This window comes from Suncus etruscus, chromosome 5 (assembly GCF_024139225.1).
Source record: "Suncus etruscus isolate mSunEtr1 chromosome 5, mSunEtr1.pri.cur, whole genome shotgun sequence".
Classification (NCBI taxonomy): Eukaryota; Metazoa; Chordata; class Mammalia; order Eulipotyphla; family Soricidae; genus Suncus; species Suncus etruscus.
This window is the reverse complement of record NC_064852.1, coordinates 4,806,917-4,821,243: the sequence shown is the minus strand read 5'-3', so window position 1 is coordinate 4,821,243 and position 14,327 is coordinate 4,806,917. Positions and strand designations below refer to the sequence as shown.

Below are 14,327 nucleotides of genomic sequence, written 5' to 3'. Positions count from 1 at the left end.
TCAGAGCGTAATGGAGGTGGGAGAAATGGTGTAATTTGTGAGGCTGCTTTTTCCCCGTCTGATCTAAATGAAGACATTTGGTCCCTGCGAGTCAAAACCCATTTTGATGAGTCTAGATACATTTGGACTAATGGAAAAAGACAGCTTCACTCTAATGGGTTTTCTGAACTGGGTTTTCCTCCTTAGCATCACAGAAGTTCAGATATGGAAGAGCTATATGAGGCCACCTGTTTCAAGGCTAATGTTGCATGTGGGGAAACTGAGGTGCATAATAAAGGAGCTCATTTAATAGAAGTCTCGGCAAAAGCACTTTCTTCTTTAAATGCCTAGCTCCATTTAAAATAAGTGTTTCAGATTTCGTCTTACTTCCTTTCCAATGGTCCGATGTTTACATTACATCTTATTTTACCTAAAACAAAGATCATCCCTGGTATCTTTCTATGTTGGTTTACAACTTGGATTGACCCTAAAACAGAGATTGTTTTATTTAGAACCCTGGGTGGGACTGGCTCAGGATAGCTGCCTTGGATTATCTTTCTTTACGTTGTCCTTACTGCACCACCCGTAGGTCTCTGGACTCAATAAAAATGGCAGTTTTGGCAGGCAGTGGGGTGGAGATATGAGGTAGAAGATTTTCATACTATATGTGTTTCACCCTCAGCCTGGTTTGGATTATTTCTTGCATAGACCTGATTCAGATTCGTTCACCTGGGGTTGGAGATTTGAGGCCCTCCATACAACATTTTGTGGCCCTCCCCTAGAGGAATCTTTTTTTGTTTTGTTTTGTTTTAGTTGTTTGGGTAACACCCCCCAATGTTCAAGGCTTACTACTGACTTTGCACTCAAGGATCACCCCGACTTTGCCTTCTGCGGGCCCCAGGTAAATTGAGTTTGAGATCCCTGATATAGAGTGATTTTACAGTCCAGGTCTTTTCTCAGAATCCAGAAAGAGAATCATATTGCATAGTTTGGAGAAAATAATCATTATTCCCTAACTGTAGGCAGTCTTTTATGACTCACTGCCTTTGAAGATTATTTTTGCACTTTTGTGCTGCCACTCAACTTCTCTCTGCCCCTCCTACTTCCTGACCTGCTCTCTATGCATTCATTCCCAGAATTCAACTATATCTCAGCATGCATTTCAGCAGAACTGTGACCCAACAGTATATGGTTGAATTTCTTCTTGCACACTAGGGTAAATACCTGAAGTGGATTCAAATTGAGAATTCAGCAGTAAACTCCTGCTAATTTAGAGCCCCTGATGTTAGTAGAGATGGGGAACAAATATATTTAAAACTGGAAACAAATATATTTAACATTTGCTTCATCTGGACCAGTACTAGTACCGAGTAAACTATTATAATATAGTCCTTGCTTGTGTTCTAGTTCTTATCTTGCTTGTATTTGTTAATAACTTTAACAAATAAAACCTCTAATCTGGCGGCATCCCTAGTTGACTTAAAAACACTCAAAGAAGCATCATCACATTAATATCTGAATACCAGCCTATTTAACAAATATTTCTAATCTATTATGCCTTAATAAAGACTATTTTTCAATGTCTCAGCCTGTACCTTTTCTCTTTTGCAATTTCTGTGCCCTTGTGTTCCTCCTTTTAGTACATTCTGCTTCTATCTCCTCTGAGAAGTTGACACAGCCTTCTTCTTGTCAATGTGCTCATCATTACTAAAGTTTTCTGAAAAGATTTTTTATCATTTATATAATACATATTGTAGGGGTGCTGCTTACATTGCTAGCTATAATGGATTTATGAGTTTACTATAATAACTCCTTGGCAGTTGTCAATAAACAACCTTGGGCAAAGGATGGACTCTTTTATTTGCATATTGAATCGAGTAGGCATAAATCAGAGAAAGGGATAGTTTGCTTCTTCAGCTGCTTACTTTAATACCAGTATCTAGGATTTCAGAACATGTATCATGTTTTAGTCATAGACTTATTTGATTGTTTATGTTAGTACTTTGGATTTTAAGTATCTCATTGCTAAAGTAAAGTTTTCTTACTTCCATTAATATACTGTCTAACTTTCACAATAGCTGGAAGATAAAAATGCTCAACAATAGTTGATGAAAATGAGAATTTTGAGTAAATCAGGAACTTGAATATCTTGCATTTGAGATGAATTATGATTGAAAAGTATGATACACATGCTTCTCTATAGAGGGGCAGCATTTTCAATGATTATGGAGAGCAACTCATCCTCATTATTATTATATTGTTATAAAAATAGAGCAACTAATATTATCATTATTAGAGACAGGATTTAAAAATTCTAAAACAATGTGGTCACAGATAGGGAAGGCTAGTAAAAATTTTTAACATGATACCAGGCAAAACATTTCTACTTAACTTATTAGCATTCTTTATAACAGAAGCTTTGCTTCCATTTATTATGAAATACTTTTTACTAAAACTACGAAATAAAAAATTAAAATTATTTTGTAGCAGCTTGGAAAATTCTCCAGAGGAGTTTTGATTTTGAACATTCAAAATAACTTCCAACTTTACAGTTTTCACAAACAGTGAAAAAATAAAGTTCACAGAAAATTAAACCTTTCCCATAGACCACGGTGCTGGGCCAGTGATTGGAAGAGTACACCTCCTTCTGTTTCCTATAGATTTTGTTTTCTCCACTGTTACCATGAATTGCTTAACAAATACCCATAGGAGGTCAAGGAAAGTGGACAAAATTCACTTCAGTAACTTTATTGACTAAACTATATACTAATGGAAAGTCTCCAGAGTCAGGAAGCTATCCATGACTTAAGCATCCTTTGCTTTAAAAAAGTATTTCAAAGTTCAAAATTTCCAAAGCTAATGTGGTAAGGACACAAACTTGAGGTCACTTGCTATTTTCTACCAAGTATCTAATTCCCCTTATATTCATCACGTTTTTAGGTCAGTGCTTTAAAAAATATCTTGTGAATATACTGCACCTTCTAAAGAGCAAGAAAGAAACCAATTGAAAGTAAACAATTCTTTAAATTTTTCCAAAAAATATTAAAGGCTACTGGAATTTGTTTTGTGAATTATTTTTGGATTAGATAAAACGTGGAAGGCAATAAAAAGAGTTATTTTAATGTCCACTTGTGTTTAGCTATTTTCTTATGATTATACACTAATTCTAAGTGATGGACACATAGGCCTTTACTTTTCACTAATGCAAAAATCTCTAGCATGGTTGAATAGAATCTTTACATACAAGTAGATGGCTATCTTTATTTCCTGGCAGTTCTTTATGGTCCTAACAATATATCAGGATACCTGGAAACACATTGTTATCTATGGCAATCCTGGTCCTGCAAGGTTAGAAGTGACAATTAAGATGTTATTCTCATTGTGGTTCTAATCATCCTCTCTTCTTCAGAAGTCACACAAAGTGAGTTTGTGCCAACTGCTAAATAAGTAAATGTAATCCGAATAAAAATAATCCATTTTTTACATTAAAATGCCAAGAGGTTAGTGAAGCATAGATTGTTTTTCCAATTGTGTATGAATATAGAAACTATAACCAACCTATAAAAAATATCCCCAGAACTCTAAAAACTTCACTAAGGCATTTATTGTGTACAATATACATGGATGCATTAATATTATTTTAATGATATCTTTATTTTAAACACCGTGATTACAAACATGTTTGTAGCTAGGTTTCAGTCATAAAGCAGAACACCACCTTTTACCAGTGCAACCTTCCCACCACCAATGCCCCCATCTCCTTCCTTCCCCACCCCCTTGCCTGCATTCGAAACAGGCATTCTACTTCTCTCACTCATTAACATTGTCATGGTAGTTGTTAGTGTAGTTATTTCTCTAACTGTGCTAATCACAGTTTGTGGTGAGTTTCGTATTGTGGGCGGTCCTTCCAGCATGCAGCTTTTTTTTAGAAATTTTTATTTTTACCAGCATGCATTTTATCAGAGATAAATATTCACCTGTTTCTTCCTCCTCAGAGGGGATTTAATTATATAGATGTCTTCAATGTTCTAACTATGATAACAACAATAATATTGTTCTAACTACTGCTTCTTATTTCTTTATTTCTGGCCCTAATAAAGTTTCCTTTCATATATGAACTAATTTGTGTGTATATGTGTGAGAGTTGGACCCACACCTGTCAGTGTTCTGGACTCAGAATCACAACTGGCAGTCTAGGAGGACCATATGTGGTGTCCAAAGTTGAACCGAGATCAGCCATGTGCAAAGCAAGTACCCTACCTGTGGGACAATCAGTTCAGTCCCCCTTTTATTCCTAGTTAGTTAGTTAGTTAGTTATTTTGGTTTTTGGGTCACACCCGGCAGCGCTCAGGGGTTACTCCTGGCTCTACACTCAGAAATCGCTCCTGGCAGGCTCGAGGGACCATATGGGACTCCGGGATTCGAACCACTGTCCTTCTGCACGCAAGACAAACACCTTACCTCCATGTTATCTCTCTGGCCCCTGAGTCCCCATTTTAAAATATTTTATTGAGGTTATATTTATCTGAATCATAATGTGCTTGATGAATATCTTTTAAATTTTCTTTTGTCTTTTTATTTGTGGTAGGGGGATCACATTTTTCAGTGCAAGAGCTTTCTTCTGACACTGGGGTGCATTTCGACGTCTTATATTTTTAAAGGTAAATTAGGCTGCAAGAACAGTAAAATGGATAAGGTACTTGCACAGAGTTGATCTAGATTCAATCCATAATTTCACATAGTGTCCCTGAAAACCACAGGGAGTGATCCTAGCATACAAAACTAGGAACAAAGAAACCCTGATCACAGCTGTTCGTGGACCTTGAAATGAAATAAAGGGCCGTTATATAAACACACCCACCACTAAGATGTGAAAATCCTTCCTCCTCCATCTCGTGAACCTCCTTAACCCAACATGGAAAATAAAATCTCCCTTCTGGTATCGTCAGTACTGCAGCCTGAATCTTAATGCTGAACATGGACTGTTCTCTTGCTTTGCTTCTTTATATCCTACATATAAGATCAAGCATTTAATAGGTTACCATATTTAAAATTTTTTATTAAAGCATCATAATTTATAAAGTTATTCATAGTTGGGTATTAAACATACTATGTTCCATTACCTATCCCACCATCAGACTTCTTCCCTCCACCATTGTTAATGGTTAATCCATTAACCAATTAACAATCCAAGTTAAATTTCCAAAAACCCACTTTCATACACAGCATGCCATATATACCCACCTATTTTGTTAAGTTGATTCCTAGTTACTTAATATATTTGAACACTATGGGAAAGACTCTATGTTCTATTTCTATTATGATCATTTCTATATAGAAATGTGAACAAATCGTGTGTGCTAACTTTATAACCAGTCAGTTTGCTCTATTAGTTTATTGTTTTTAGAAGCCATTTTGGTTTATAGTATTTGGGTTGTATAGTTATTTAGTGTATTTTTAATTTTTTATTTATTAATCTGTAAAGCCTCTGATTTACAATATTGTTAATGATATGGTTTCATACATTCAATTTTCCAACAGCATACCTTTCACCAGAGTATGAACTTCTCTCTATCATTGTCTTAGGGTCTCCTCCTCATCTGGTAAATGTAAGCTATGTAATCTCTTTCTCATGTTCTATTGTCCTTGACCACTTTTTATTCCTGTAGTATTTTCTTTATATCCTATGTGAAAGATTATTTAATATAAATCTCCCTCCTGACTCAGTATGATGCTTTCCATTTCCATTCAAGTAGTAGCTAATTTTATGATTTAATTTTTCCTTAGAGTCAAGTAGTATTTCATTGCATATATATCACAAAGATTATTTATTTAGTCATTTGATCTTGGACACTTGGATTGTTCTCAAATCTTAGCTATTGTGAATAGTGCTGCAGTGAACATAGGAAAATAAGTATATTTTCAAAATAGTGTTGGGTCTTGAAGTAGATGCCAGGAAGTGAAGTTGCTAGAATATAGGAAGTGAAATTTTTCTTATTATTATTTTCTCTCTTTCTTTTTTATTTTTTGTTTAAAATGCCTTAGACGTGGGAAAATGCCTTAGACAAAACTTTTATTTTTTTTTAATATATAAAATCTTCATTTAGAACCATGATTACAAGCATGATTGTAGTTGGGTTTCAGTCATAAATAGAATACTCCCCCTTCACCAGTGCAACATTCCCACCACCAATGCTCCCCCATCTCTCTTCTCCCATACCTCCTACCTGTATTTGAGACAGGCATTCTACTTCTCTCATTCATTAAGATAGCCATGATAGTTGTTAGTGTAGTTATTTCCCGAACTACACCTCTCTGTGACGAGCTTCATTTGTGAGCCAGTCCTTCCAGCCCTCATCTCTATTGTCTCTGGTGATTATTACAATAATGTCTTTGATTTTTCTTAAAACCCATAATCAGTGAAATTGTTCTGTGTCTATCTCTCTCCCTCTGACTCACTTCACTCAGCATAATAGGTTTCAATATATCCACATATAGGAAAAATTTATGACTTCATCTCTCCTGACGGCTGCATAATATTCCATTGTGTATATGTACCACAGTTTCTTTAGCCATTAGTCTGTTGAAGGGCATCTTGGTTGTTTCCAGAGTCTTGCTATGTTAAATAGTGCTTCCATGAATATAGGTTTAAGGAAAGGGTTGGTTTTTGTATTGTATTTTTGTGTTCCTAGGGTATATCCCTAGGAGTGGTATAGCTGGATCATATGGGAGCTCAATTTTAAGTTAACATTTTTATCCACAGTAAATGAGTATTTTTTTCTACATTTACACCAGCACTACTGTGTATGTTATCCATGCTAATTTTACTAACACTTTGTAATGATTTGCATTCCCGATGATAAGTGATAAACACAGCTTTTTTCTTGCCTATTGGCAATCTGTATGTTTTCTTTAAGGAAGTATCTATTCATCACTTCTTCCCATTTGTTATAAAGTTGTTTTGTTTTGTGATTTTTTCAAATGCTTTTTATATCTTAGAAAATGACCCTTTGTTAGTTTAGTGCTTTAGTGGTGGAAAATATTTTCTCCTAGTATATGTGTGATGTGTTTATTCTGATAACATTTTCTTTGCAGTGCAGAGCTTCTTAATTTGATATAGTCTCATATAGTCTCATTTGTTAATCTTGAATGGTCAGATAACAATAAGATTGTGTAGTAACTTTATAGATAGCCACTTACCCATTAATTTCCTGTTTTTAGAAGCCTTTTTGTGTTATAGCATTTGGGTTGTACAGTTTAGCGTATTTTTAATTTTTTTATTAAATTTTAAAGCCTCTGACTTAACAATAATGTTAATGAGATGGTTTCACGCATTCAATTTTCCAACGCCATGCCTTTCACCAGAGTATCCACTTCCCATCATCATTGTCTTAGGATACCCTCCTCATATTCTAAATGTAAGTAATGTAATCTTAACAATGTCAATTTTCTTTTTTTGTTTGTTTGTTTTGTTTTGTTTTTTTCAGGCCACACCCATTTGATGCTCAGGGATTACTCCTGGCTAAGCGCTCAGAAATTGCCCCTGGCTTGGGGGGACCATATGGGACGCAGGGGGATTGAACCGGGGCCCTGATCCTTGGCTAGCGCTTGCAAAGTAGACACCTTACCTCTAGCACCACCTAGCCGGCCCCAATGTCAATTTTCTAATTAATATGCAGATTATAATTTTCTTTTAATGTTGCCCTCTTCTGTTTCTTTTTTTTTTGGGGGGGGGGCACAACTGTTAGTCCTAAGGTTACACCTGGCTTCATGCAAAATCAATCCTGGACCATATGGGATGCCTGGGATCTAACTTGGTTGATGTGTGCAAGGGAAATGCAATCCTCACTATGCTATCTATCTAGCCCCTATTTCTATTTCTTTTAATAGAATCTAATAGGTCTTGTTGTATATATTTAACTTATTTTTAACTTAATTCTCATATAGTTGATTTGGGGGCATAATGATGAATGAAATTTTAAAAAATTCTTTCTCGGGGCCTGGAGAGATAGCACAGCGGCGTTTGCCTTGCAAGCAGCCGATCCAGGACCAAAGGTGGTTGGTTCGAATCCCGGTGTCCCATATGGTCCCCCGGGCCTGCCAGGAGCTATTTCTGAGCAGACAGCCAGGAGTAACCCCTGAGCACCGCCGGGTGTGGCCTAAAACCAAAAAAAAATTCTTTCTCATCTTATTGTTTTCATATAGAAATGGATTTCCATATATTGATTTTATAACCTACCATTTTACAAGTTCATTCCTTTAGGAGTTTTCCTATATTTTATATTCTTTTAGGAGTTTTATATTTTTATATTCTTTTAGGAGTTCTATATTTGTACTAAGAACCAACTGTTAGGAACATAAACCAATATCTAGTTTTCACATAAGAGAATTATAAATATGCAGATTGTGATGATGGCTTCACATTGCACAAAATATACTATGCATGGTCATCAACTTAATTTTTAGAGTTACATAAGAGAAAGAGCTCTTTATTTTGTTTGCTTTTTCAGTATTTATCAAATAATGGAGAGTTTTTGCATTTAAAAATAATCTATAGAACATGTATCACATAGTTGACATAGGTGATCCCAATACATTTGTTTTCGGGTAAATGGAGTCAAATTATTAAAAAAAATGAAAGCGGAAGAAAGAGAAATAAAGAGTATAGAAACAAAGTTTGTGAAAATTACTGTATCTCACAATGTGGTCATTAAGTCGTTGTCAGAAGGTTTAGTAAACTCTAGTTGTTAGTTGATCATCTGTTATTTCTTTCTTTTCCTTTTTTGAAGACTAGGTGGCTTCATGTACACATTGTCATCTAGATTGGTGTGTTTCTAAGGGGATGAAAGCGTTAAACAATAATGTAATTATCAATGCGTTTATGATTGGTCTAGAAATTTTAAGCACTGTGACTAATGCTATAGATTTTGTGGTGCTACACGAAAGAGAAAGTGTCTAGGAGAGGTGAGAGGAGGGATGGCGCCCACACTCACTCTACAAAAGTTCTGACGATGTCATCCCAATACCTGCATACCTAGACTTTTGGTCAGATTGGTGTCTCTGCAGAGAGTCATAGAGGAGTGGTGAAGTTGGGCCATTGGCGAAGCACCAATTATGGATGATGGCTGAAGCAGGCCTGGCTTTGCTGGGTGGGAACTTAACCCACTAGCTTTTAGACATTGCCAGCTTTTAGCGATGTTGCCAGTATACCTATACGTTTATATGGGTTGATTTACATCTTATTCAAGTAAAAAGTGAGTCTATGCATCTATTCATCTGGCTGAATGCAAAAATGTGACTGGTTTTATGTTTCCTTGGGATTTTTTTTGAGAATTTTTAATTTAGCCCATATTTTGAGCTATTATTATAGATATCTGTGTTCTTGATGATTTTTCTTTTGTTTTTAAGGTGCATTGGAAATCAACACCTTATTTCAGAATTTCATCTCATTCTCTGTCCATGACAATATGGCTGCCAGGGGTTTAGCTTTGATGAGCATTTCACTGTAAACACACATGGATGAAACCTTTATTATTCCAGTCATGGGCAAAAAATTTCCTTCTCTCATTCCTAACAGAATCCTTACTGCTTTCAATTCTAAGTCAAATACTCATCACAAATTCCTCTACTCTTTTTTCATTGGGGATAATTCTCCTAAATTTATTCCCTATTCATAATCATTGCATAGATATGATTTTAGGTTGTAAGCAATAGAAAGAGAATGGATGCTTTGGTGATTGAAAAGCCTTCTACAAAGATATTGAATATTTTTAAAAATAAAAAGTAACCCAAGATTTTAGTTCCTAAAATAATAAGTAATTAGGGAAGCTAAGCAGAAGAAATGTATCTTGGGCAGTTTGTACTGAAACTCCAAACTGCATCCAATTGTGTTCAAAAGAATATTATCTTTTGTCACTGAACTCACTACCACTACCACAGATTTGTTTTCAGTGGAAGGGGATTGGATCACATCTGGAAGTGTTTAGTGTTTGTTCTTTTGTCTGTGCCAGTGCTCATGAAACTATATGTGGCACTGATGCTGCAAACCAGCTCAGCTGCATACAAGGCCAACAACTTATCCCTCTTGCCCCATCTTGCAGAATTTTTAAAACTTAATTTTATTCTTGTGTTTTTATCATAGGCATAGTATAATAAAATTCAGTGGTCAACTATCACACCTCTATATATGTAAATAATAAAAAATAAAAAAATGTGGAGAATAGAATTTCTAACACCCTAGCTGCTATACCATGCCACCCCCTAAAATATTCCTTTACTCATTTCTCTGACCCTCCTTCTCCTTATTATCTGAGAACATCATATATTTCACTAAGCCTATGAACTAATATTTTTTTCTTTTTGTCTGCTTATTATCTGCTTTAATAATTTATATTCCACATATGCATGAAAACAACTAAAATTGTTTTTAACTTCTGGCTTTATTTCACTTAACATAATCATTACTAGCTCCCAACTTTTGTTTTAAATAAAGCAAAGTTTTATCATCTTTAGTGGCAGAATAGTGGCAGAATTCCATAGAATATATATATATATATATTACACATATATACAACAGTGTCTTTATTCATTTATCTGACAATAGATATTGGATTGTTTCTATGTATTACCTATCCTGGGGCCTGAGAAATGGTGTAAAAAATAGGGCTTTTTCATTGCATGTGACCAACCTGAATCCATATGGTATCTCATATGGTTGTATGAGTACTGACACAGACAAAGAAACAAACTGGCAGGGGCGAGTGCAGAGCCAGGAATAAGTCTGGCCACCTCCAGGTGTGGGACCCCTCAAAACACATACATACACACACAAATACAGGTAAGATCTTCAACCTCCATGTTTTAGCTATTGTGAATTATTCTGTTATGAATATAGTGAGACTATAGCAATGTTTATTCGAATAAGTGTTTTCATATCTTTGAGAGTAGTATCACTGGCTTTTAAATTATTTTTAAAGGATTTTCTAGATAGTATATATATAATGGAATACTACAAAGCTGTAAAGAATACTACAAAGCTGTAAAAAATATTTGTTGCAATTTGCTGCAACAAAGCCAGATAAAGAAGGGAAATCACAGGATTGTGTTCTTTATATATCATATCTAGAATAATTGGATAAGGAATGCAATGGTTTAAATGGGAAACATTAAGCTCACCTGTGCCCCTACACGAGGAAAAGGAAGAAAGTCATAGAGTGGAAGGGATGTGAAGAAAGAGAAATAACAGGAGGCAGATTTTAAGGGGATTTCAGTACACATCAGTGGTTTGAGGAATTATAGATGTAAATATTCAAACCATTTAACAGTACTGAAAACATGAGACCCAAACTCAAACCACTAATCTTAAAAGGTGCCTGTCAAAATGGCAGACTGGGAGAGAAGAGCAGATTTGGGAGAGAGATTGGAAATATTTGTGGAGGTTAAGTTGACACTGGATAGGTGGAATATTGTAGATATAAATCTCAACTATGAATATGTTTGTAAGTCATGGTGATTTAATTTAAAAATAATTTTAAAATTTATGATTTTATAGTACCTGTGTCAATTATATTTCCACCAACAATGTACTGGGGTGCCTTTGTCTGCACAACACTGCTTACACTTAATGTTTCTAACTTTTTTGATCATTTTTTTAGATCAGATTCTCAAATGTAAAGTGATACGTTATTATGTTTTTTATTTGTATTTACTAAATAATACTTGCTATTGACTAGTTTTTCTTCATATGTCTATCTGGATCATTTATTAGTGTCTTTGGAGAAGTGTCCTTTCCTGCAAAATTTTAATGGATTGTTGCTTTTCGTGAGTTGTGTGATTTAATATAACTTTTACATATATCTCTTATCTGATCTTTGAAATGCAGATGTCCTCTCCTAGTAATAACTTATCATTTTTATTATTGAGGTCTTTTTTCTTTGCTATATGAAAACTTTTATATTTTCTATAAATATTTTCTATTTCTATATATATTTATATTTACATATAAAAGGTTTTATTATTTGGTAATAATCCCATTCATTTTTTTAATTTCATTGTCACTTAAATTTAATCTCCTATACTTACCTGGCAGGGGAGATACCATAATCACCAAGGTGGTTTTCCCAGGGTGAGGCTTATCCATTGCACTCCGGATGTGCTGATCCCTGCGATTTCCCCAAATGTGGGAAACTCGACTGCATAATTTGTGGCAGTGGGCGAAAAATTTTCATCTCCTATTTTATCTCTAACAGTGAAGACCCGTGCTTCGATTTTATGTATTTTATAAGTTTAGGTCTAATATTCAAGATTTTGTTGAATTTGAACTAATTTATGTATGGTTCAAAAACTGATCAAGTTTTTCTTCCTCCCTCTATTCTTCCCTCTCATTTCCTCGCTTCATTTTCTTATTCTTCTTGTGGCTACCAACTACAGTTTTCTTAAGCTGTCTGTTGAAGAGCTTTCCTTTTTTCATTGCATGAACATGACTCTATTTGAAATAGGTTACCTGCTCATTTGTATCACAGCATTTTGGCAACTTGAAGAGTTGCCTGACTATCACATTATCTTTTAATTAGTTCCTTAACATTACAAATAATTTCCCATAATTGAAATATGGGAGAGGTAAGGAAAATGGAAAATTTCAGGTGTAGTAGTAAAATTATCTTTCAAAACGTTTTCTTGTTCTAATCAGGTTCTTTTCTATTATCTGAAAACTGACAATAAAAGGAGAGATAATGAAAGGATTTTTTTCTTCTTTTTTTGTTTTGATTTGGGGCTTGCAGTGCTCAATATTATCCTCGCTCTGCACTCAGGACAGGATAAGTTCTGGGAGTCTAAGGGGACCATATAAGATGCAGGGGATTAAACCCAGGTCAGCTGCATACAAGGCAAGAACCCTAAGTGATAAACTATTACTCTAGTTTCAATTCTTATAATATTAAGAATATTATATATAATATTAATATATTATATTAATATATAATATATTAATATAATAATATTGAGAATATAATATTGAGGAAGCAAACAAAACAATAGGACCACAAAACTTTGCATGAATATTTTTATAACAAAGTTGTATCCAAGGAATTTTTTATTTACTCAGTATAAATATACTTAATAAAGGTCTATTATTTAAACAGTTCTATCTTAGACATTTCATATTCATTCTACATGTTAATAGAGATTAAATATGTCTTTGGTGAATTAAAAGAGTGAAAATGCATGACATTAATCTATAGACTTGAAACAAAAGTACAATATATAATTTTATACCATTATGCTGGCAAGGGAGATTTATTGATCCAGTATATTAAATGCCAACAAGAAATTTCTGCACCAAAAAGTCAAAAAAAAAAAAAAAGAAAAATTGTACCGACTCGAGTCTTAACTTGATTTTAGACTATTATAAGTCAATGAACAAATTCACTAATCTCAGTTTCAGTATCTGTAAATGTCAACTGTGGGAACTCTTGAAATTATTTGTCTTCTTTTCTTTGTCTTAATTCTTTCCTTTCTCCTTGGGCTAGGATTAATTTTTATTCTTCATAATAAGCAAACTGTTTTTAAGGGCATCAAGTGACAGATATTGGCAAAGTATTTTGCAATTACATTCTATTCCCTACATCTGAAATGTAGAGAAAATAACTAGATATTATGTGAGCCTCTGATAACTTAAGTAGTTATATCTCTGTAGTGAACTTCCTTAAAAAGCCAAGTACTATATTAACTCTTTCCAACCATGTACATATTTCTTTAAGTATTATCAGTCCTATTTCAATTAGGTAATTACTTGAATGTTGAATAGTTTCCCTTGGTATTTTTTTCTATAGATAATAAATAGAAAATTTTGGTTAATGCTGAATTTTAAGTTATTGATAATAATTAATACAAATTGTTCATCCAGACCAATTTCCTAAAGGAGAAAAATTCTTATTCTAGAAAACAGAATTTTGAAATATTCCTAACTTTCTTTTAGATCCCTTTTCATTACCAAATGCTACATTTCCAAACTGGTAGAATTAAGGAATGGAATAAAAACTGTTCAGTGTAAAGTTCTTGTGAATCTTTTTTTCATTGCCTCATTTGTTCCTTAGAGGAGATCAGATTCTAGAATCTACCCTCAATTTACCAGTAGCAGGTACATATTTTGGAAATTAAGTTCTGAGAATACATATAAGTGGTAGCATATGAAACAAAGTGTTCTAATACAGCGTCTCTGTTGTAAAGTTGTTTTAATATCAGTTTAATCTCTTTATCTTATTTCTTTATGAAGAAAATAAAACAGGATGTTTATATGATATCCTTAAAAATTCTAACCTATTTCCTCTGTGGTAGTAATTTGATCCAAT

At 34.1% G+C, this 14,327-nt stretch overlaps 1 non-coding gene across 1 annotated transcript; it reads left to right on the top strand.

The window, feature by feature from the left end:
* Positions 1-12,052: 12,052 nt before the first annotated feature.
* LOC126010031 (U1 spliceosomal RNA) lies at positions 12,053-12,212 on the top strand. Its single transcript, XR_007496172.1, has one exon. It is a non-coding gene; the product is annotated as a U1 spliceosomal RNA (small nuclear RNA).
* Positions 12,213-14,327: the final 2,115 nt, after the last annotated feature.